The 25476-nt window shown below is 36.0% G+C and overlaps 1 protein-coding gene across 3 annotated transcripts in view; it reads left to right on the top strand.

Moving 5' to 3' along the window:
• The window catches only part of tiam1b (TIAM Rac1 associated GEF 1b), a 103603-nt gene that overhangs the window by 10244 nt on the left and 67883 nt on the right, over positions 1 to 25476 (top strand). Inside the window, exon 2 of one of the 3 annotated variants that reach the window (XM_039678647.2) lies at positions 5043 to 5098. The exons of 1 other annotated variant lie outside the window; for it this stretch is intronic. The gene's annotated coding sequence lies outside the window, so the exon portion shown is untranslated. Of the gene's footprint in view, positions 1 to 5042; positions 5099 to 11431; positions 11610 to 25476 lie in introns of those variants that run through there. One more of the 3 variants, XM_039678646.2, reaches the window with a different exon arrangement.

Genomic DNA, 25476 nt, shown 5'->3' on the forward strand with positions numbered 1-25476 from the left:
TGTGTTTACATAATATATGTGGGTGCACTGTGTATAATTATTTTATATATATAAATACACACACAAGCTTGAATATATTTAAGAAATATTTTCATGTATATACTGTATATAGATTTAGCATTTATATTTTATATAAATATAAGTATTTTATATATAAATAATATTTTATTTTTCTTAAATATACATGCATGTGTGTGTATTTATATATATAAAATAATTATACACAGTGCACACACATATATTATGTAAACACAAACTTTTATTTTGGATGCGATTAATCGTTTGACAGCCCTAATATATATATATTCAGAAATTCAGAAACATGCTCAAAAACTGTTAAGATTTCACAGGCAGTGAAAGAATGACATTTGAACTTCATATTAGCAGTTGAAATAAATAATATTTATATTTTGCTTTACATATAATTTAGTTTGTCATGAATTATATCAGATGTGAGTCACAGGGACACACACAAATAACACAAACAAGAGTTTCCTGAGAATGACCTTGATGCTTTCACATAGTTTTATCTTTTTTATATACATTGCACTGAGTTTTCCTCTACAATCAGCACATTGACAATTGTTCTTTTGAGGTAATGAGTGATTTTGCTAAATCAGCTGCTGTTGTACATGTGTTTTCTGGATGGCCTGAGCGGAAGGACATTGACTGTCCCACAGTTCAACTCTGGTCATGTTCACACTTAATAAAAATAAAGCACAAAGATTGTCAGTGGGATTGTGATGGCTCATAAGCATTTGGCACAAATGTGTAAATGCATCATTGCTTTTGTAGGACAGTTTGGTTTTCCCTTTTCCTTGCAAAACAAAGATGCTTATTCATTTTACAATACTATATTCAAGGAATAATTCACACACAAAAATCGTTATTTTCTAACCCTGCTGTTATCTTCTCCGTGCAACACAAAAAAATTGGAGGAATAGTCTTAAAATTGGGAGGTTGGGAGTGACCATGTCTTCAAAAAGACCATTTCAGAAATATCCAGTTTAGGGCGGCCACTTTAGGTTCGAAAATCGATTGCACAATGAACACAAGTTTCGAAAATGAAAATAGGGAATCGATTTTAACAGCCTTTTTTTTTTTTTACCAAATATATTTTTTTAAGGTGGACAGATAACATACAGTACACAGAACATGTAGGATGTTGGAGAATAACAATGTCTTTTCTGTTAACCAAATGTGATGTGATCTGTAAAAACCCACCACATGGTGAAATTTGACATATTACAGGTTTTGAGACCCTATTAAAGCTGGGTTCAAGCCCTTTCCAAATCTGTTTATCTGAAGTCGGCTCATCGCTGTGATTTTCAGAAACGGAATTCTGAGAAAAACAGTTTTAATTAACGGTCACGTCTTGCTAGCTAGACGACTGGCGCAACCTTTTTTATTGCCTTTTTCCCATATCATGTATTTTAGTAATCATCATAGATTAGGTATCATTCGAAAGCTTACAAACTCAAAATTCATCCTGTGAAAGGCGTTTTGAAATTGGACGATTGAGAGGCGAGCAAGGTCTTCAAACTCTGTTGTTCTCTTGTGCTCCGCATCACACCACACGATAACACTGGATAAAAATAAATAAAAACTTGCGGGCTGTTGTAGTTCACCCAGGACTGGACTTTATTCTGTTATGTGGTTTATTTTGATAGGTGAACTGTCTTTAGTGTTAAGAGAAGGAGAGCTAAATGGGAGATATTGTTTTTTTTGCCCCTCCGCTCCGCCGCCGCGCATGTTCTTAAAGAGAAACACAGTCTTTTCAGCTGGACATTATAAAGCGCTATTTTTTTGCACTAAACTAGTGAATTTTCCCAAGATATATTCAGAGATGATAAACAAGATGTTATCCACAAGTTTCCTACGCCCCATGAGGCCTTGCGTCAAAAGTGGGCGCGACTTCCGGTTGGAAGTAAACAAAGCGCGACTTGACATGCTTGACACTCGTTCATTCAACAGTTGACAGTCATTCAAGTTATAGTGATCCAAACTAGCTAACGATGTGGGAACACAACCTCAACGAAATTCAAAAGGGTGAAATAACAGTACCTTTACCCTCCACAGTAGTTGGTTGGGAGTATTATAATAACATTATTAATAATCAATACTCATCAAGGCATGGTGACAGACAGTTGTGCGAGCTGACAAACAATTAAAATAAAAAATACACACTTAGTCATTGTGCTTTGGAGTTTATTCAAAATTATAAATGAATGTGCTGCTTGAATACATTAACTGGCACATTTGGTATTCTGTCAACACAGGCTTTGATCCTGAGTTTAGGTGTAACATCAGTAGCGAACAGCCAAACAAATGCTGATAGAGTTTATAGAATATTAAGATTTTAAACAAATGTACACAGGAAGATTCGTCGTCTTTTGAGAGGTGATGGAAACTACAGTCGTTGGCAGGATCAGAGACGGGCTCTGGCAGGATCACTCTGATTTCGTTTTCAGCTTATGTTCAAAACAATCACGTTTAAGCCACTGAACTAGTTTAATCCGGTTATACATACAACCGCGAACAGCACATGTTGTCCCTGAGCTCCGTAACACCATCTCTCATAAAGATTTGCGTCTTTAAATAGTAAAATAATTCTCCGAAAAACAGCTAGCCTCTTCGCTAACTAACACACAAAATACCATTGGAATGCTACTTCCGCCGCCTCACCGGAAGTTTCACCCACTTTATTTTTTACAGGAGCGCCCCTCGGAAACTTGTGGATAGAATAATAATAATAAAAAAAACAATTTTCACAAAAAACAGACATTCAAGACCTTACTGAAAACGTACCAGCGCGACATCCGACGGGTTTTCCCAGATCGCATCACAAATGCTTTTTAATATTCGCTATTACTTCAATGCAAGTGAACAAGCACGCCGTTATTTGTTGCTTAGTGACGTGTGTGTTCAAGTAAACCAGAAATGCACAGATTCTGCGCAATACACTGTATTTAATATATCATGAGGACTTGCGAGTTGTGTATGCGCTAAATCCGCACAGATTTGGCTTACACGAACTTCGCCAGCAAAGTGAGCAAACATAGAAAATTAGATACACGCTGATTCGACAGTGTTGCCCGCCAAAGTTTATTTTTACATACATTTGGCATGTTGGAGGGTGATAATTTCAATCCCTGAATGTTGCACTCCTGTTTGTCATTTTGTACAAAAATTCTTGTATAGTTGTTGTCCAAATGCCTGTTAGTTGTCTGTGGATTCACGTCTTTAGACAATTAACACCTCAATGTGTCTCAAAAATCGTAGATTTGACTTTTGTCACACAAGTGACAGCCCTAATCCAGTTTTGGCATGACAGGATTCAATTTTTTTGGGTCAACTGTTCCTTTTAAAACACAAAAAATGTCACCCCAGAGCCTCAACAGACATGCTAGACCTGGAAACCACTCATCAGAACAAGTTCACCTTTGTCCCGAGTAATTAGCGTGCAGTAATGCAGCCCAATGTCACGTGACCCGCAGGAACACCCCTGCCCTGGAGATAATCAAATGTGTGCAATCATGATTACAGCCCGCCTCATGCCAACATACCCTCGTAACTGAGCGGTTACATGACATGTTCTGGCTGGTTTACCTTCATAGGGGCAGACTCGTTTGATGTATATTGGAGAGAAGGAGAAGAAGGAGATGAGATGGAGTCTGCTGGGGATCTTCACTAATGATCTCCAGTGTGCTCCGGCCAATCCCTTTCATCTGGTCCATATTACTGATCCTGACTCTTTGTTGTTTCAGATCGAACCTAGCAGGACTTTAATAAATATTTCTTTTTCTTCTTAAGCCCTAATTTAACTGAGGAACGGCCGGTACACGTCTTTGACTCCATGCTCATGTACCAGAGAGTGAAAGGGGGAAGATCAGATCCTACTAAGCCAACATGCCTGCTATTTATTAGGGATTTGTAGAATCTTGTATATCATTGAAGGTACATATTCAGCAGCTGATGTTTCCTAATATAAAAATCCCACATGTTCAATGCAGGGTTTCTTGAACATCCAAGTGATCCTTTCAACCTTTTCAGACTCTTAGCAATCCGGGTACCACCTGATATAAAACTTCTGTGTAAAAATAGTAATATTTTGAAATATTATTTTTACAATTTAGAACTACTATATTTTAAGATATAATTAATTCCAGTGATCAAAGCTGAATTTTCACCATCATTACTCCAGTATTCAGTGTCACATGATCTTTCGGAAATCATGCATCCAGAATCAAATACTTCCTTACTATGTTGAATGCCGAATACACCGAATTCGGTGTTGAATACACCGAAAGAGTATACACAGTATTCAAAAAACATACCTTCTATTTCTATTTCCAGCACACATTTGATGGAGGCTTTACTATCCCATGATGCCACGGGAGAGGATTTATGAATATCGGAATATCGGATTTTAAAACCCAAAAATAATTGTATTGGTATCGGCCTTCAAAATCCTTTATCGGTCGGGCTCTATCTGTAACACTCACCAATAGGAGAACAGAAGCTCTTCCAGCTTTCAAACATGCTGAAACAGTACGGAAAGATTCATGGAGCTTTGGCAGTCCTCCTGCCTTTATGATGTTTCCTCGAGGGACTATGACACAGTGAAAAAAAGATGAACATTAGCAGAGGTGTTTTTAGCAACCCGTCGAGTCGGCTACTTTTATTTTTACTTCTGGCTAAAAATAAAAAATATATATTTTACCTCATTTTCTCTTTGGAGGATTCCATACTGTCCTCTTCGTGCAATCTAGGACTGTGTCCACTGTAAGGTTTAGCGCTTTTCTGAAGTCAAGACATCCAATGCAAAACACGCACCTTCAGTAGCCATTGTTTTTTTACACTTATGTTTTTTTTGTAGGAGTCAAAATCGCATAATCTGACTCAGCGACTATCGTAACAGACACAAAAATTGTGTAGTCTGAACCTGGAATTAATTTCATTCATTAAAAATCTTTCTTACCCCCAACTTTTGAATGGTAGAACAAATCACCACGTTTCTGAAATCCTAATATTTTCCACAGATACTCTGCAGTACCTTCATGGACCCGGCTGTATTATGGTTGACTACTGACTACAGGTACTTTTAACATTCTTTTACTTTATTTTACCAGTTTTATAGCAGAAAGTGATAAGTAATGTTTGGGAAAAGTCACAGGACTTAAACCTGCGCCATCCCACAGCTCAAACTGTTCATTTATAATTAACTATTGCTTTTATTCATAGCCAGAGTTGGGGTATGCTAAGTGTTGGATTTGGTCTCTTTCCACACCAATTATTTAACAGGCATTATTAATAGCTGTGTTTCCATCCACCTATTTTCATGCATATTTTAGGATATCACATAAAAAAGGATGAACGGAAAGATGGCCACTTCTAAAAAATAAAAAAACGTATGTGTTTAATTGAGCTGGATACTTTTTTTTTTATTCAATATAAAGTACATGAAAACCTAATAAATCACTCGATGTAAAAAAAATGTGATGTGATTGGATCAATCGCATCACAGCATCTCAAATGTTGCTTTGATTATTCTGAAACGTCTGAGGAGCCAAAGTCTGTCATCAGAATGATTTGGTTTAATTCCCTCCCAGAAACGTCTCACATGATTGTGTTCCCAAACATCAGCATCCGAACACAAGATAACATGACAGAATTTGTTGCGTTTCATCCGTGAGTTTTGAGACGCGAGACAGTGATGATGTGGGGAAAAAGAGCCACAGTTTCTTCCCCAGTTGCAGCAACTTCCATTTTTATTTCTGATATCGTGCACCAGTTCTCAAGCAAGTGATGACATTGTTCTCTTAAACCCATGGAATGGAAACGCTGTTTTACTCCCAAATGTTTAAAGGAGTAGTTCACTTTTCACCCCCATGTCATCCAAGATGTCCACGTCTTTCTTTCTTCAGTCGAAAACAAATTAAGGTTTTTGATGAAAACATTCCAGGATTTTCTCAATATAATGGACTTCAATGGGGTCCAAACGGTTCAAGGTCCAAATGAGAGTTTCAGTGCAGCTTCAAAGGGCTTTAAACGACACCAGACGATGAATAAGGGTCTTATCTAAGACCCTTCGAGTCATGACTTGAAAAATGATTTGTTCATTTTGATGAACGAGTTCGAACAGGAGAGTCACGAACGCGCATCACAGAACAGAGCCAGGTGAGCATTTGAGCTTATAAAACGTAAACATTTTTATTTATTTTTTAAATGAGCGATCATTTCTATAGATAAGACCCTTATTCATCGTCTGGTGTCATTTAAAGCCCTTTGAATAGTCTGCAGTTTGCACTGAAACTCTCATTTGGACTTTTAACCGTTTGGTTCCCATTGAAGTCCATTATCCTGGAATGTTTTCATCAAAAACCTTAATTTCTTTTCGACTGAAGAAAGAAAGATGTGGACATCTTGGATGACATGGGGGTGAGTAAATTATCAGCAAAAGTTTTTTCAAAAGTGAACTACTCCTTTAAGTTATATTCCAATACTGTTCATAAGTTAAATTTGCTAAATTGAGTGGAAACATCTAGCTTACGATTACTCGCAATTGTTCAACAGATCAAATATTTCTAATCGTTTGGAATCATAATTTTAATCTGAAAAATGTGCCTTCGTAGAATGGCGCCATGAACTTATCACAGGATTACGAGACATATAAATCATAAAAGCCAAACAAACACATGCGGTCACACGAGAGCTGCAGTATTTCTCATCTGTCATGTCTTACAATCAGACAAAAATGTGTTTCCCAAGTCACATCATGTTTCTGTGTACGTTTATGCAAAGCCAGGCCATTGTTTTCAGTGTTATGAATATGTATTGCCTTCAAGCGTGTTTCCAAAGAGCTGTGAGCAAATTTGGAGTGCATTTCCTTGCAGCTGGCGTGTCAACGATTTTCAATGAAAATCCCAGTTAGGCTGCTAGCTTTAGCATTCGGCTTAAGCCTCTCTCTTGGGCCATTGTTGAAATATCGTGGATTCATGAGCAGCAGACGCTGGAGAACGGGTTGAGATGTAAAACAGCTTCTCTGTGGGAACAGTAATGTGTTTTGTGTGTCTCTGATGGGGATGCTTCATTGAATTCCTTTGTGGCGGACTTCATAAAGGCTGATGCAAACATGACAGACGGGGAGGGTAAATTCCCCGACCGTAATTGAAAGCGACACGTGTCGTCTCAGTTTGAAGGAGGACGTTGTGTTTGCTTGTCATTTTTATTGTGGTTTGCTGATATTAGGAGTGATTAGCTGGTCTGGAGTGCATTTCCCGTACAATGACGTAACTCACTGCTTCACTACCGTAGTATGAGGCATCGTTGAAGAAATCAACTAGCTAGTCACGACTGTTTCCCAAAACCATGGGGAAATATTGGTTTCCCAAAGGAGCGGTTTGATATATAGTGTCATGGGTCATTAATATCAGAAATATTTTACTGCAGAATGCCATGTTTGACCAATCGGAATCAAGTATTCCAACGAGATGTTGTTCACTGTAAAAAATAAACCGTAAATTTTACGGTAAAAAAACGGCAGCTGTGGTTGCCAGAACTTTACCGTTAAAAATACGGTAGGAATGTTAATGGTTTTACAGACTTAACTTAAAATTTACAGTAATAAAACTTTAAAGAAAATGTTATATTCTGATAAAATGTGGATTTACCAACTTATTGACGTATTGATATCTGTTTTAAACCATTATAATGCACTGACAACCAACAATCAGCAGTGATGAGAGTTACATGAGCAATCACAGCTCATCACAATTGAATACTTGTATAAAGTAATACTTATTTGAAGAAGCTGCACAACGTCATTCACACAAACATTAAACACCATCATGGTAACACACATGAAATGAAAAAAATGCAATAAATATTAATTTAACAACATTACATGTAACATAAAACCCTAATGTACATGAGTTACTGATTAAAAAAAAAAACAATAAAACTATGAGGAACCATAGTTATTTCAACAAAAATACATCAAATGTGAAGTGTCACACAGGGAATTGTGGGAATGTCAATTTCCGGTTTTTCACTGTAAATTATACAACGATTTGTTCTTTTTCACTTTCAAAAACTGTAAATTTAACGGTATTTTACTGTAAAATTATATCACAGTTATTTACCGTGTATAGTACGGAAACTTTCTGTTTACCAATTAACAGTTTTGCACTGTAGCATTTTTACAGTATTTTACCGTTAAAATCACAGTTATTTTTTATCACTGTTTTTTAGTAATGTAAATGGTCAAATAGTTTGGCTTCAGCATGCTAATCACTTCAGTTTTGATGTGACAGAATCATTAAGCAGAATATCTCTCTCAGCAATGAGACTTTCTGTCCGTCACTCATGGAATTGGGGTCACAGAGGTCAGTTTCAATTCTGATACTATAAAAATGATTATTTCACATATATCCAACATTACCATATTAAAACGGCCTGAGGATCTGAAGTATCATGAATATATATCTCCTTTATAGTGGATCACCGTATCCCATATTGAACCATTTGATGCAGAATATGAGAGGATGATTTTGTATTATCATGTGGCCGGTCTGCGGCTTCACCCGAACACTGTTCCTGTTCCTCTTGTCATGTCACGTCTGTCTCCATCTTCAGAAAAACAACACTGACGCGTCTTGTTGAAGCTGATGTGTCTTTTCTGCTCGTTGAACATCAAAAAACATGCACTCATGATATCCTGTGAAACACAATGTTTGGAAATATAGGATAGGGCTTGATTTAATCCATCAGGATTTGATTTGATTGTGAAAAGTGTGCTGTGATTATTATTACTGTTTATTTTTGAAAGTTGTTTGAAAGGTTAAAGTCATTGACAATTAGGTGAAAGTTATTTATTTATTTAAATATAAGTATTACATTTAAAAAAATTAACTATACAGTTTTTTTATCTAATGTTAAATGTTTTTTATTTTTTTGTTAATTCTGATTTTTTTAATAATTTAAATTTTTAGTTAATTATGGAATTAAAACTTTTACATTCCTTTTTATTTAATATTAATTATGTACTTATTTTTTTTAAATAATTATAACATAATTTGCGATATTAATATGTATTCTTATTTTTTTTATTTTAATATTATTTAATAAATACATTATTTAGTATATAAATGACAGTAAGGAGGATGCCAACATCCTTACAAAACCTTTTTAGGGCCAGAGAAACATGTCTGGGTCAGATTTCTTTCTTTTCTTTTTTTTTTTTTTTACCACAAAATCAATAGAAAAAAATACTAAATTATGTTTTGCATGACAAAATGGAACCTATTCATAGATTTAGTTCATTGTGACATTATTTTAATAAAAGATGAGCACATATTTAAAACATTTAAAAATCAAATTTTTTATATCAAAAATCTAAATATTAAATAAGAAAATACTAATATAAAAATACTAATAAAAATACCCTGTATTCTCATTACCATAATGCATAAAGTTTTTTTAATTTAATATTTAATTATATTTAATTAATTTAACTAAATATTTAATTTAATTAACTGCAATTAAAACTTTTACATTTATTTTCATTTAGTAGCAATTATGCCGTTATAATTTGTACATGATGGTTAATATTTATATATTTTTTTTATTTAATATTATCTAGTAAAAAAGTTACAGTAAGGATGCAAAAGACTATGTTTCTCTCTTCCTTCCTTCTTGCTCCTCCTTGTTTCTCTCTCTCGCTCTGTGTTTTATTTGGGAGCGAGTATCCAGCTGTGGAGTTTGTCCAGATTAGGGGTCATAACCTTGGCTGGCGTTGTTAGTCACTTGATATGCCGTCAGACTAACCGCAATGTTGTGGTTCTTATTTTAGTCAGTTTAATCACAATTGTCTAGACGGGCTGTTGTCCAGTCCAGTTCATCTGTTATATCAGCTTCTGCACCGCCTCAATCTGGCCCCAGGCGTGGCCACTGCCTGGCGTCCCAGAATACCTACACAAGGTAGGTGTGTGCGTGTGTCTGTGTGTGTTGAAAATGAATTGGGCTAGGGTCGTCATCATTGACGTCTGTGTCTCTCTCCTCCTACAGCTCTGGTGCTATGACAACAACTCTGCTGCCTTCCCACCAATCACACCTCTATCTTCACACAGACACAAGCATGCTGTTCTGTCCAAATATTTAAGAGTTAACCTCTTCTGTTGGGTATTGTTTGCCATATAATAGATGTTTTTTTTTTTTGTGGATGCCAAGACTAATGTAATTGGGTCATGAGGGGTGAACCTTTTTAGGGCCAGACACATGTCTGGATCATGCTTTTGCCACAAAATCGAAAGAAAAAAAATACAAAATTATATTTTGCATGATGAAATGGAACATTTTGTATAGATTTATTGCATTGTGACACTATTTCAATGACAGTTTAGCACATCCCCCCCCCTCCAGGAATGTTTTCATCATAAAAGTAATGAGCATATAATGTACAGCAAAAAGCAAAAAGTACACTCTAAAAAATGCTAATAAATAAAAAAAATTAAAATAAAATAAAATCTAATAAATAAAAAAGTTTTAACCCAATTTTGGGTAAAATATGGACAAACCCAGCCATTGGGTTAAAAATGCAATTTAAAAATTTAACCCAATGGCTGGGTTTGTCCATATTTTACCCAAAATTGGGTTATTTTTAGAGTGTATGTATTATTTAAAATATTTATGCATCATGGTAAAATTTGTTGCATTTATTAAAATAATATAAAAATCAGTGTATTTCAGGAATCTATTGACGATAGCAGAAATTACAGCAAATAACTTTCTCAAAAATAAAATGTCTAATACTTATGATAGTAATGAGAATATGAAGATGTTTAATTGTCATAAAAATCATAATGCAATAAAAATATCATCATGCTTCTTAAATAAGTATTATAATTCTTTTATTTTTCTTTTGATTTTGAGATTAACTCTAAAAAATGCTGGGTTGTTTTAACCCAATTTTGGGTCAAATATGGACAAACCCAGCCATTGGGTTACATTTTTAAATTACATTTTTTAACCCAACGGCTGGGTTTGTCAACCCAACAATCCATTTTTTAAAAACAAAAACAAATTGGGTGTGGGATGCACTTTATTTTGCAGACTTTATTCCAGCAGGAGAGGTTGGCAGTAGTAGCCCGTGGGTGGGCGGAGCTCTGTGGGAAAGGTGTGAGAGGTGGGCGGAGCTCTGCTGTAAAGGTGTGAGAAGTGGGCGGGGTCTGTTTTAGTGAGAGGCGGGTTTGAATTCTTGTGTAAATTCGATGCTCTCCGCAGGGTCATACCAGAGCCGTTCAGACAGACCAAAAGGAGCAGAACCACACGGCATTCCTGCTCCCAATCTCACAGCGATCCCGAGACAGACGGGAAGGGGGAAGGGGAAGGAGTTAAAGGGAGTGTGGGAGAGGATTGGTGAGAGAAGAGGGGTGGGGGGATCGTTGAACGGACACAGACCCCCATCACAAGCTGTTTCAGTTCCCGTCCACTCACGTGGGAGTCGGTATGTTGTGGAGTTTGAGACGGAATGTGGACGGCGCTGCAGGAAACATGAGATTTTAGAGAGGACGTGTGTCATTGGGTCACAGGATCGCCCCCCTGGGAAGGTAAGACGTTGGAGCGCTTGTCGAGGTGTGGCGGTGCATGTTTTTTAGGTTTGTGTGATGTTTTCAGAGCCGCTTCAGAGAGTCTCGATGTCTGTTGAGAGGCAGAGAAAGCAGATGAAAAGGATTTCCCACATCTGAACAGCGCTGCTGCTGTCTCTGACTTTGTCTGTGTTTGGCTTGCTCTGTCTGAACATTCAAAGAAGCTTATTGACATGGTAAACAAGGGTTTGCATCCGCGAAACGGTAATAACCATTACATGTTTACATGTTGGTGGTTGTATACTGAACATGTGTCTTATTGACTTTTGATGTGCGAAGTATATCCCCCTTTTTATAACTTTAGACTCTGGGTTTCACGTTGCTGGTATATCCCTAGTCAAATTATTCCTGAAAAACTATTAAAGCTGAAATCATTATCAATATCAGGATTTTTTGTAAGGTTTTAAATTGATTAAACTATATATATATATGGATTTGGAGTGGGTTTTTTTCAAGTGCAAAATACATTCCTTATTAATAAATTCCTTTTCCAGTGATTGGGATTAACTGGAAAGTCTGTTGAGTCCTGTTGGATAATCTGTTGGAAAATTCATTCAACGAACGAAATGAACGAGTTAACTCGAGAAAAGATTTGTTCATTTTGATGAACAGGAGAGTAACGAACGCGCATCACAGAACAGAGCAAGGCGAGGATTTGAGCTTATAAAACGTAAACTTTGTTATTTAGCAGTTTGCACTTTGCTCTGAAACTCTCATTTGGACCTTGAACCGTTTGGTTCCCACTGAAGTCCATTATATGATGAAAACCTTGGAATGTTTTCATCAAAAACCTTAAAAGAAGACATGGACATCTTTGGATGACATGGGGGTGAGCAAATTATCAGCAAAAGTTTCTTGTGATGCTTTACATGGACATTTGATCCCACTGGAAACCTAATAGTCGTATTATGAACTTAAGATCTACTTGTTGTTTTGCTGGAATCCTGTGGTTGAAGTTCCCATTAGGATCCAGATCATGGCTGAAATTTCAGTTCGACTATGTGTTACATTTGGATTGAAACTCTTCAAGGTTTTATTTTAGCACTGGTAACGTTTCTTGTCTTCATAATGCTGCTTTTCCAATTGGCCAAATCTAAACTGTTGCATATCAATAGATAAATCCTGAAAGGGCAAAGATGATTTAAAAGATTGTTATTGTCTTCCACCTGTGGTCTTAAATGCTAATTGAGCTGGTAGTTAATGACAGAAGATCAACACGCAAACACAGTCTTTCTGCTGGTGTCAGACGCGGTAAATAGACCGTGTGTGTGTGTGTGTGTCGTTACAATGACAAAGCTCCTGTGCTGCTGCTATTGTGTGGCCGTGTGAGGAAGATGATGAATTGCAAATGTGTGAGTCGGTCAGAGTCAAGGAGAATCCCCTCTGAGCGTGTCCTGGTGTGAAGGACTTTAGACAGGGCTGAATTCATTCTCTGAGCCCCTGTGAATGGCCTGAGAAAAGGAAAGGCAGAAAGGCAGGAGGAATCTCTCATCTGCCGGCATACAGATGGAAATGAATCAGCCAGGACAGGAGGTCAGCGCTGGTGGAACCAGCTGGGAAGTCTTGCATCATACATATAGAGAGGGAGTTCATGTGAATGTTGTAAAAAAACATAAAAGCTGAGTCACAAGCAAGGTCGGATATTAACACGGCCGAAGTGGCCAAAATGCATTTGATGTTTAACCCATTTTGGCCTAAAACGCCTGCTAAAAAAGCCCTTTTTATGCCTAAGTACTTCTCTGAAAACCTTTTGTTCAGAAATATTTGTCAAAGCCTGCTAAAATATTAATTTCTCAGGCTCTATAGCAGATAAAAGGCCACACCGCTCAAAATGATGCCGAAGTGTTTGCCAGGCTTAATGGGGACTACGCACAGATGCGTTATCTGGTCTTAAAGGTAAACACACACAGATCCGGTTTTAATGGGTTAATAGGTGGAGGTAAAAAAGGCCCTCTTAGCCAATTCTTGTTCATATAGAAGAAGCTTTGTCTCATTATTTTAACTCTGTTTTTTTATAAGTCAATTTCTACATTCTTTGAAGAAAAAAATTCATATAAAACTTTAAAAAGTTCTGTCAAGTGCTTCATATATAGAACTTTTAGGGGTTTTATGGATTTAATTTTACTTAATTTTGTATAATTCATTTTTTATTTTGATTACATTGTTTGGAAACACTTTACAATAAGGTTCAGTTAACATTAGTTAACATGAACTCATGATGAACTGCACTTATACAGCCTTTATTAATCTTTGTTAATGTTAATTTCAACTTTTATTAATATTTTATTAAAATATGAACAAACAAATACAGTAACAAATGTATTGCTCATGGGTAGTTCTTGTTAGTTAATACACTAACTTATGTTAACTAATGCACCTTATTGTAAAGTTTGGCCCATGTCTTTAATGAAACAGCTCATATTATGCAATTATTTAAGACATTTCTCCTTATATAGAATCTTTTTGGCAAAAAAGATGTGAAGGACCACATCAACGCACAAACTTATTTTGAGGAAGTATTTTTAGATTTCAAAAGGCATATTTTTTGTCTAATCAAATAACAGCACACACATTCTGATAATCTATGTAAAAATACTTTATATTTAGGTTTTTATTTTAAAATTGAGCCAAGAACAACAAACCCAACCATTGGTTTAAACTTTTTAATTATATTTTAAATCCAACGGTTGGGTTTGTCCATATTTATAATCTTATGGGTCAGTATAGACGGGATTTCAACTTTGTCGGCTGAAGACTGCTATAAATAATAACACATTTCACGTTTGTTTTGATTGGCGATCAATAATTGTATAGATTTAATTGCATATTTAACTAACACTAGTCGACGTTTTGTTAATGAATTAATTCACTTGAAGTATTTTACATAGATTATCAAAATGTGTGTGCTGTTATTTAATTAGACAGGAAATATGCCTTTCGAAATCTAAAAATACTTCCTCAAAATTATTTCTGGGGCAATTATTCCTGAATTAAAGCAGAAGTATTTGACCCGCTTTGAGGAACTAATACCCTGTTTTTACCAGAGTGCAGTGCTGTTTCCATAATCTCCAACAATCGAGTCAACAAAGGTTTAATTGTTATTTAGTTGCACACGAGTGGAGATCTAAACCGGTTTGATTCCAACCCAAGGTTTTTCTTCCATTGAAAGTAATTGATTAAAACCGTTTCCATCTTTACTCGAGGGACACACTGACTTTGATAATTAAAAATGAGGCTAGGACGTGATTTTCATAAATACAGATCACTTTCATTGTGCTTTGATGTGGTCATTGCCGCTGGGTTGCGTTTCCTGTACTCAGGGTTGTTCATTAACTCTCCTGGATTGGTTTTGGGGGAGACAGGGATTCAGGCCATCGTACGCATGAGATAGTCCCTCATCCTGCACTTATGCATTGTTTTCCAAACAGATCCTTCAGAGTTTTATGACTTACAGGCCATAGCAGGAATGCTTCCTTGTCAACAGGAATGAGTGATGTGTGATTGTAAGGTGAGTGATACTAGTATTTAGACATGGGGAATCCCTTTTATCTGTGCGAGTCTCAACTTTCATGTCAAGGCGCCCGGTTAGTGCTCTTCCATGGCCTAGATAGCAAGTGACCGATTTTAAACACTTGACTTGACTAGAATGGAGTTTAATATATTATTTAAGTATTAATTTTTGTATTAGAAATATAAAAAGTTTATATTGAATTTTATATTTATATTAAAATTTTTATATTAAATAAGTATAAGTATTTTTATGAATATACTTTTGTATTTCTGTTCAAATTAGAAAATGTATTAGTAGATCAAATATATTCATAACTTTTTATAACTATGCTAGCACTTTATTCCAATAGTTAATTTTATTATTTAATGTTTGTTTTATGAATAGCAATTAGAAATATATATATATATATATATATATATATATATATACTAAAAATAAAAAAATATTAAACTTTATGAATAAAATGCATTATTAGTAGTTTATTTTATTATTTATAATTTTATTTAATGTTTTAACATTTAATGTTTGTTTTATGAATAGCAATTTGAAATTAATTAGTCCATTTTTACATTTTCCAATAGTGTTTATTTTTTTATTATTTATAATTTCATTTTAAAATATTTTACATATAAATGAATAGTTTTTATTATAAATAGAAATATACAATTAATTAATTAGTCACTGTTTTTGCTGCTACACTAGAGAGTTGTTTATTTAATTATTCTTTGTTAATAATTGTATTTATGTTTTAGATTTGCTTTAATAAATGTATTATTCTTTGCTAATGTTAAATTAATTTATTAGTCACAATTTTCTACTAGTTTACAACACTAGAGACTTAACTAATTATTTGCAATAAACTTTATTGTTTATATTTTTTAATAAATTAATATGTGCATATTTATTAATTCACATTTATTGTAACAAAGAAATATTAAATTAATTTATTATTGAATACTTTGTAGCACAGAATGAAATAATTTATTATAATTGTCATTTATCTTCATTTTACATATTGGATGATTTGTCTTTTTTTTTAATGAGATTATTAGTTCGCCTTCTCCACAAAGTCTGCATATGATGATCTGGCTATATCTCTTATTTTGATGGTGCACATATGATACTTTAAAGATTTCCTCTTCTTGTTCCTTAATGTGGCCTATATAATTCAGTTTACCCAGAATGCATCACATACACCTTTCATACCTGTTCCTCCCTCCGTTTTGATGAGTGATTTAATAGAAGGGTTATTATCTCTGGGGTTGAAGGCAGCTGTTTTAAAGTGGTCGTTTATGATGTCTAACCCCAGGACAGGTGGTTTAGGTAGACAGGCCCGTGCACACTGTCAGTTCGTTCTTGATGTTCCCGCTCGGAGAGAGAGAAACAGGGGCCGTCATTGTGCTGGAGTGGGGTGGAAATGAAAGGCCCGTGATCGGAGCGAGTAAACTCATTTCAACGCAGCTTTGTGTAGTCATGTGTGTCTGAATCCTGTCTGGTTACGCTCGGCTACACGCGCAGGAGGGGAGACCCCGGGGTCCCACATAGGGAAAAAACATGAGATAACGCGAAGGAGAGAGAGAGATTTTCTGGAAACTGGATTTTGTTAATCTGTTCTCGGCGTATCACACAGGGGCGCAGGTAATCACAGGAACACATGTCTTTCCCAAACTATTTCTCACAGCTGGAAGGGTTTGTCCTCCATTTGTCCTTGAGAAAGTTTCGTTGGTTTGGATTTCTGTACGTGTGCTAATCCTTGAGATTGCGATAGAAGGAAAATTAGAAAGATCGAAACAACTAACGTCTGTAAACACAATCGTTCATGTTTTTTAAATTATTTTTAAACGCACTGCACATTACAAACACCGTTTCCTGAGAAGCCCTATAGTGAAGCCTTAAGTTCGACACGTTCAGTTTGGTGTGAACCAATGCAGACGTGCGCGCGTCACTTCACGTTTACACTTCACACGCGCTCCAGAAACAACAGGTGGCTGTGCAGAAAACATCATCTGAACCAACGGAGACGGCTCGTGCACTGAAGTTTGCATTTGTAAATGATGTTACTTTTGCCTGGCACATATATACACACTAAAAGTGGTTCATTGGCTCGTAATCATAGGGGAACCAGTTTTGGTGCTATATAGCACCCATTTTTACTGGTGCAATATGGCACTTGTAAAGATAGGTGCTATATAGAACCATTAGGTGCCATTTAGCACTATATTGCTTCAACAAAAATGGTGCTTAACATTACCCAACAGTGGTTCTTTGGTTCATAATCATAGGGGAACTTGTTTTGGTGCTATATAGCACCTCAACCACCTCAAAGAACCGCTGAAGAACCAAAATATCTGTGTGTATGGAGACATATTGAATTAAAGTAGGTTGACTCGTGCCTATACATTTTAAAAATTGCTTGGTTTTTTTAACCCAACTTTGGGTCAAATATGGACAAACCCAGCCGTTGGGTAATTTTTTTTTTTACAACGTTTGGGTTTGTCCATATTTGACCCAAAGTTGAGTTAAAACAACCCAGCATTTTTAGGGCCAATCCCAATTCTACCCCTTACCCCTTCACTTTCCCCTTCCCCTCCGTTTTGCGCGTCCACGTGAAGGGGTAGGGCTGTCCCAATTCTCTTTTGGTTGGAGGGGGAGGGCTAGGGTGAAGGGCCAGATAGCCCTTCAAACGAAGATTTTTCGGGAGCACACTTCAAACGAAGGGGTATGAGAAGTGTCACTGCTAACCCAGGCTGGCTGCCCAAGCGACAAAGGAGACCCATAAATTTAAGTATTTGTGGCTTTAATAAGTATTATAACGACAAATAATGATTTGCTTTATGTTACATTCAATATTGTGTTCATATTTACGGTCAGTTTCTTCACAGAAACGTTTGTAAAAAAATCGCTAAAATTACTGTAGTTTGCTAGTGATAGTCCCGCAACATATTTTCGTCGTCTCCGTTGTTTCCTGCGAACTTCACAAGATGCAAGAAAATAGCTGTAACCCACGCGACTGAGATAACTGCAGCTGTCGACGGGATCTTGGAAGTTGTGATAAACATCGGCGCATATCCTGTGACGTAGGCGCTAGCGACGACTTATAATGACGTTTAACGGAGGCGTAGTGGTGTCCCATTTCTTAGGGGAATATTTTCACCCCTACGCATTGCCACTCTGTTTCAAGGGTCAAGGGGAAGGCGAAGGGGTAGGGCTAGGGGAAAGGAAAAGGGTAAGGGGTAGAATTGGGATTGGCCCTTAGAGTGTAGTTTAATTACTCCTCCTTTTCAGACTTTGTCTAGACTTTATCTAGTACACTCTAAAAAATAATGGGTTGTTTCAACCCATGTTTGGGTCAAATATGGACAAACCCAAACCATTGGATTAAAATTAAAAAAAAAAAAATTAAATCAACAGTTTGTTTTTTTCATATTTGACCCAAACATGGGTTGAAACAACCCATTATTTTTTTTTAGAGTAGTTTGACTAATGTTTTTTTAACAAGTGTTTTTTTTTTTTTTAACACTTGGTTTTGCCAAGTGTCATGGTGATACCATTGCTGTGCCATTAGACTTATAGCAATTAAACCTTAGCACTGTCCCTCCTGTTTTTCTTTGTTTGGTCTCTGCCAATCACAGAGGTTCATTTCATGTGTAAACATGTGGCACAGAGCCGCTTAAGCTTTTACAGTCATTATTGTTTATACTAATAGACACAAGGTGTTGTTTTTACATGCTGGTTGTCTTAAAGGTCAATCATGTGACCTCACTCTTCCTCTGTGCATGAGATGAACTTTATCTTCGGTTGGTTTCAAAGTCAAAAGCGTGGACTGGTTCGTTCAACCTTTAGGATGTTGGAAGGTGGATTTGTGTGCTTTACCGAATATAGAAGCAGGGTTATTATTGTTAACTAAAACTAAAACATTTTTATTTCAGCTAGTTGCCAAAGCAACATTTATCATTTCAAAAAGCAATAAAAATGACACAATTACTAAAACTTTCGAATGAAAATGAAAACAATACAAAAATAAATTTTGAAATTCTGAAATAGCAACATTTAAAAAACGTTTCTGAAAAAAGTTCCGTGAACGACGTATAAATAGCGTTGTTTTGAAAGCCTTATTAAAGAACTGATAACTTTAAACGAACATTCTACGTATGTTACTGAAAGAATGTTTGTTCGGAACTTTGAGTTTGTTCGGAACTTTGAGAACGTTCCCTGTTGTACTTCTGAAATTCTTTTCTTCAGGCTTGTTTTCAAGGGGTCTCAGGTATGACCCCCTCCCCCCTCCCATCTCCCATCCGCACAACCCTTCCACCCATTGAAGCCCGGGGGCAGGGATCGTCACCAAATGTCCCTGAGGAGGTGCTAGCACACGCACGTCGTTCACAGGCTTCAAAGCCGCTAGATTAGGGCAGGATGCTGCAGAGGAACTCAGGAAATACAGGGGCGTCAAACTGTAATATATGACCAATTAATGTAGTTATGCCGAGATTAGTGTGAAATTAGCGTTTGAAAGGGTCACTCTTATAATGTTGATTACTCTTTTGCTACTGCATTTAGTTTACATTAATGTCAGTTATGATTTTATTGTTTACAGAACTCTCAACCAATGGTGTGCGTTTGGAATGGGACTATATATCTCCTTATGTTATTTCAGTATTATTTACTATTATAGTATTAATTTACACATTTTTGTTTTATTTTACCCCTTAGCTGTCACCCCTCTTTTTGAGAATGGGGGTTAAATGCACTATTCAAACTTAAATGGTTGTAATTCAAGAATGCTTTTGGAATATATACCCAAGTTTGGTCTTGTTTTAAAGAAAATACTCAGGAGATTATTGCTGAAGTGAAAACACTTCAAAAAATGAGAGTATGAATAAAGTTGTGGAAGTTTAAATTTACAGTAAATCAAATATACTGTACTATATATATATTTTTTTATTTTATATAAAATATATATTTTACAAAGTATTTTTTACTCTCAAATTACTATAAAATCAAAGCCATGAATCTAAATGTTTGTAATTTTTATTATTTTTAATAAACATTAATTAACACTAAAATAAATATTAAATAAAATTATAAATAAATTAATTAATTACAATTTTTTAATTAAAATTTTTATTGAAGCTTTAGTAATTGTAACTTATTTATTTATTATGTTTTAAGTTTGCATCTAATATAATACAACTATGAATGGACAGTGTTTGAACTTATTGAGCCATTATTTTGTATGGTGGCACTGAAATTATGAGTTATCTAAAACAACATGAATATCACACTGGCATTTTTGATACAAACGACTAATTAATCCACTATTATGATTTTTTTTTTTTTAATTTTTTGTTTTGTTTTTTGGTAACACTAGTTTAGGGTCCAATTCTCGCTATTAACTAGTTGCCTATTAGCATGCATATTATAGGATATTGACTGTTTATTAGGACTTCTTACAATATCCTTAACCAACCAATACCTAAGCTTAACAACTACCCTATTAACTTTTAATAAGCAGTAATAAGATGTTTATTGAGGCAAAAGTCATAGTTAATAGTGAGAATTTGTCCCTAAACTAAAGTGTGAGCAGCTTTGGTTCATTTCGAGCAGAAGCATTACAGCCACTAGAACAGAAAGAACTAATTTGGTTGTCTCTCAGGTTTTCAGTGTCTGGATATTGAGTCGACCTGTCACTCGAGGGGATCCTATGAAAGACCTGTCAATCATTCATCACACCACAGTGACCTCCCTGCACAGTTTTGCCAGAGGCACATACTTTAAAATCATAAAATGTTCTTATATTTCTGAACCTCATTACACTGGCTGTTTGTTTTATGTTGCATTCGGTGTCTCTTTCAGGCAGATGGTAAATCTGTGCTGTTTTCATTATCGCTGCAATGCCCCTCCTGGCGTTTCTCAATTAAACCTTCTAAACTAATTCAGCAAGTGAAACAGACACCAAAACAGCATTAAAGCTAATGAGGAATGATAGAAAATGATAGAAATGCCTAAAATTTCCCTCTTTGTGATGCAAAATAGGGAACTTGGGAAATTTGGAGGGGAGCTGAAGGCATAGAAACCTGCTTGAAGACTTGCGTACAGTTTAATAGAAATATATTTGGGAGAGCTGAAGCTGTGAATGTCCATTTAAACGCAAACTTATATTGCTCAATCTGTTCTCCAGGTGCATTGTGGGTAATGCCAGAATGGCTTGTTTTCAAACCATCTCCACGCTCTTAAAAACGTCTCGTAAAAGAGGATCACCCCTAGAGTGTCAGAAAAAAACATCAGCTTGGACTGGCTCTTAAATAGCAGTTGTTTCCATTTCAGGTTTTTCAGGGCTCTCTCTCTCTCTCTCTCTCTCTATATATATATATATATATATATATATATATATATACAGTATATTGAAATAAAGCAATATACACTATGTATATAGTAAATTGCTGCTGCGTAATTATTTATGTCGTTAGAACATCTTCTAATCTGTATCGCAAAACATCTGTAATCTGTGTTGCAAAACAATGCAAATGTAAATATGTGTAAAGATGGATAAAGGTGAACCTCGAAAAATTACAATATGGTGCAAAAGTTCATTTATTTCAGTAATACATCTTTAAAAGGTGAAACTAATATATTATATAGACTCATTACATGTAAATGAGATATTTCAAGCCTTTATTTGCTATAATTGTGATGATTATGAAAACCCCAAATTCAAAATTAGATATTGTGAAAAGGTTTTCATAAGCTGGTTCAAACTGATACGGTTGCACAGATGTGTCCTCAGAGACTCCCGCTGCCATTCTTTCTCCAAAATATCCCTCAACTGTTGTCAAGGCAACACTTCACGTGCGCTGTGTCTTCGCCCCCAGGGCCGGGGTTTATTATTTAAAGAGCCCCTATCATGGATTTTTGAAAATGACTGTTCATGTGGTGTGGAATATAGCTCTAAGGGAATGAAAACATCCTGTAAAGATTTATATCTGAAAGTGCACCTTATATAAAGTTGTTGTCTTTCAAAAGTGAGAGTCGACTCTGAGTCTATGAAATGAATTGTTTTTGAAACGAGTCATTAGCTGTTACATCGTGACGTAGAGACATACTGGCCACGCCCAGTTACTGCGCGCGCAGACGGAAGTGTAAACTTGAAGTCAACACATTCAAATACTTCATCATAAGCGTCATGTCGAGGAGACGCTGTGTTCTACAATGCAAAGATAGTTGTTCAGCCACTTTGTTTTCATTTACCAGGGACGAGCATGTGAAGAATCGGTGGTTAGAGTTCATATTTGCAACAATACCACAACAGTATAGCCCGATTGTGTTCTCATCATTTTATTGACGAATAGCGTTAGTTCAAAAACCAGTGTATCCATCTGATCCATCAGCTTCCTCCGACGAATCACAACTAGGGTTGGGTATTGTTTGAATTTGAACGATTCTGATTCCGATTGCGATTCCTTGTTTCGATTACAGTTCCTAACGATTCTCGATTCCGATTCTTTTAAGAGGCAGGGTCAAAAAAGTTTAGCTAACCTTGCTAACCAACGGCCTTTCTGAAGGAAATAATCCTTTCTGAAGGAAATACTCCTTCTGTAAAAATACTCCTTTTGTCACAAATTTTGCATTTTGCCAAGAATTCGTTATTTTTAGAAAAGTGAAGCCACACTTTGGATCGCCGACGTAAGGTACTCATGTTTGACTCGCGTGGTTAAAATCGAAATTTTAACTTTTGAACGATTCCGGGAAAAACGAAAAGTTAGTCTCGGTTCCAATCGATACTCGATTCTCGATACCCAACCCTAATCACAACCTGTAAGTATTATTAATAATTGTTGCTTTTATGGTTTTTGAACGGTTTTGTAGCATCGGGCGCGAGGAGGGAAGGCGCAAAAAGTATGTGTGTGCGCGTGTGTGTGTAAGTTACGCTCAGCACAGCTTCTAGGTCAATTTTTTTTAAATATGTGAAATGTTTGTCGCTGTTATTGGAGTTGTCATAAAGAATAGAGCGTCTTGTAGTACCGCAGTGCTTTATCAATATGTTTATGCGTTATGCTAACAAACAATAACTGACTGGGTCTGTCATCTGACCAATCAATGCCGATTAGCGTCACGCAAAGGAGTGGTTTGCAATAATGAGTCGTTGTACGAATCATTTGGGAGTCGGTGAGCAAATCAGTTAAAAATAAATGCATATTATAAGACAAATAAAGTGTTTTTTATCCTTGCATGCATGTTAAACTGTTTTTGGGAACTCCTAAAACAAAAATAGGAACATTTCAAATGCTATGATAGGGGCTCTTTAAAGGCATATGCACTGAAACAGCTTGCTGAAAACGGAGCTGATTTTGACCAGGTAAAATTATGTTTTCTTAAAATACTGATGAGAATTTTTAATAAAAGTATATTACAAAGTTTTCATTTAGACCCTAAACATTCATTTTAACTTGTACAAAAATGGCATTATATGACCCCTTTAAAAAAAACGTCATCAAGTTATCATGGATACTGCGGCTGTAACCGCCAACCACGCATCTCTATCAGACATGGACTAATCCGATTAATTCAGGTTTATCCATTTTGAATTTGGTGTTGGAGTTGCTGTCTTAATTCAGTGTGATTGTTGTAGCTCTATAAAGTGCTGTGAATTAATTACCCAGCAGCACTAACATCAGAAACAGGCCCTCGCTGATTCTCTTGGCAGGAAACATTTCTTGTTTTCCACCCTGCAGCTCCTGATGAAGTTTAGGGTTTGTTTCCAGCTGCCTCTGAGCGTTCTCAAGCTCCCACGCTGAGAAACGCACGTCAGGTTGAGCTTTGGGGCAAAAAGTGCTGTTCCCCTCCCCCGTTTTGACTGGGCATCTCTGAGACCGCTCTCCTCCTGTCTCGACAGGTCATGGTATGTGTCTAATGTGTGCTCAGGGGACTCTAATAACAAAGGACAGTAAAATACACCTGTCACATTTTTTGGGAGATTTGCAGGTAAACACACGGGTTCCTGGATGGCGTGATGGAGCCCATGGGCGTGTTTGTTTGCACATCACTATGGATGGAGATTCGGGATGACAGGCACTCATTCCAGGATGTTTACGGCTGTCGGTTATTTGCCTGACGTCATGACCGGATTTGATAAACAGCTCTGTCTTGATGCCGCACTGTTTTTTGTCTCTGCCAGGGATCATATATCTGCTACAGCAGGTCTTTATTCACACGCAGAGAGGATATTTCACTCCGGAGCTCATCTCAATAACTGTAACTGATAAAACAAACATCCTTTGAATATAAATGTGTGCTAGGTTTGCATTTGAGTTTGCTGCTGTCTTCAACTTGTTTTTGGTGGCATATTAACCCTTATGCTGCATTAGGGACATTTTTGGTCTTTTGCAGTTTAATTTCTTTGACCATTTTGGCTGTTTTAATGCAAATGGTATGAAATTTGGCAAAATTGTGACTTTTTGGATACATGTAAAAAATGTGATCCCATTTTGCAAAATATGTATAACACACACTGTGTAGATCAAATAGTAACACTCAGCACCATAAAGACCAAAAATGGCCCATTGAAACCCATTAAAACGTTGTTTAAATCTGAGGCTGTCAGTAATACATGAAACATGATTTTTGCACAAACATCCTTTCATTTTGAAGCAAAAGCATTATATTTGCATTATATAGTGTATTCCACCAGATGACGTCACTACATATTTATTCCCTATGGGTGGAAATGCACCTTATTTTAGGCAATAGGCAATGTTTAATAGGTGGCCATTTTTGGTCTCTAACGCGCTAAGTGGGATTTTTTGCAAAGTGGGACTGTGATAATCCAAATCTAAAGTTTTCTCTTTGCATTTAGTTTATTGAAAATAATTGAATTTTTGTGTTTTTTCCTCTTATACAAATCGATGGTTTCGCAAACAAAACTGGTAATTAAAGGGTTAAAATCCTGAAATTGAATACAGTTTTGGTAGTTATGATGAGGACTGATGCTGGTTAACCCTTTAGCTGTCACCCCCCTTTTTGAGAATGGGGGTAAACATGCACTATTCAAACTTAAATGGTTGTAATTTAAGAATGCTTTGGAATATATACCCAAGTTTGGTCTTGTTTTAAAGAAAACACTCAGCAGAATATTGCTGAAGTGAAAACACTTCAAAAAATGAAAGTATGAAAAAGTTATGGAAGTTTAAATTTACAGTAAATTAAATATACTGTACTATATATTTTTTATTTTTTATAAAATATATATTTTATAAAATATTTTTTACTCTAAAATTTCTATAAAATCAAAGGCATACATCTTATCAAGTTATGTTCCAAATT

The sequence above is a fragment of the Pimephales promelas genome, chromosome 16, assembly GCF_988280905.1.
Source record: "Pimephales promelas chromosome 16, fPimPro1.hap1.1, whole genome shotgun sequence".
NCBI lineage: Eukaryota > Metazoa > Chordata > Actinopteri > Cypriniformes > Leuciscidae > Pimephales > Pimephales promelas.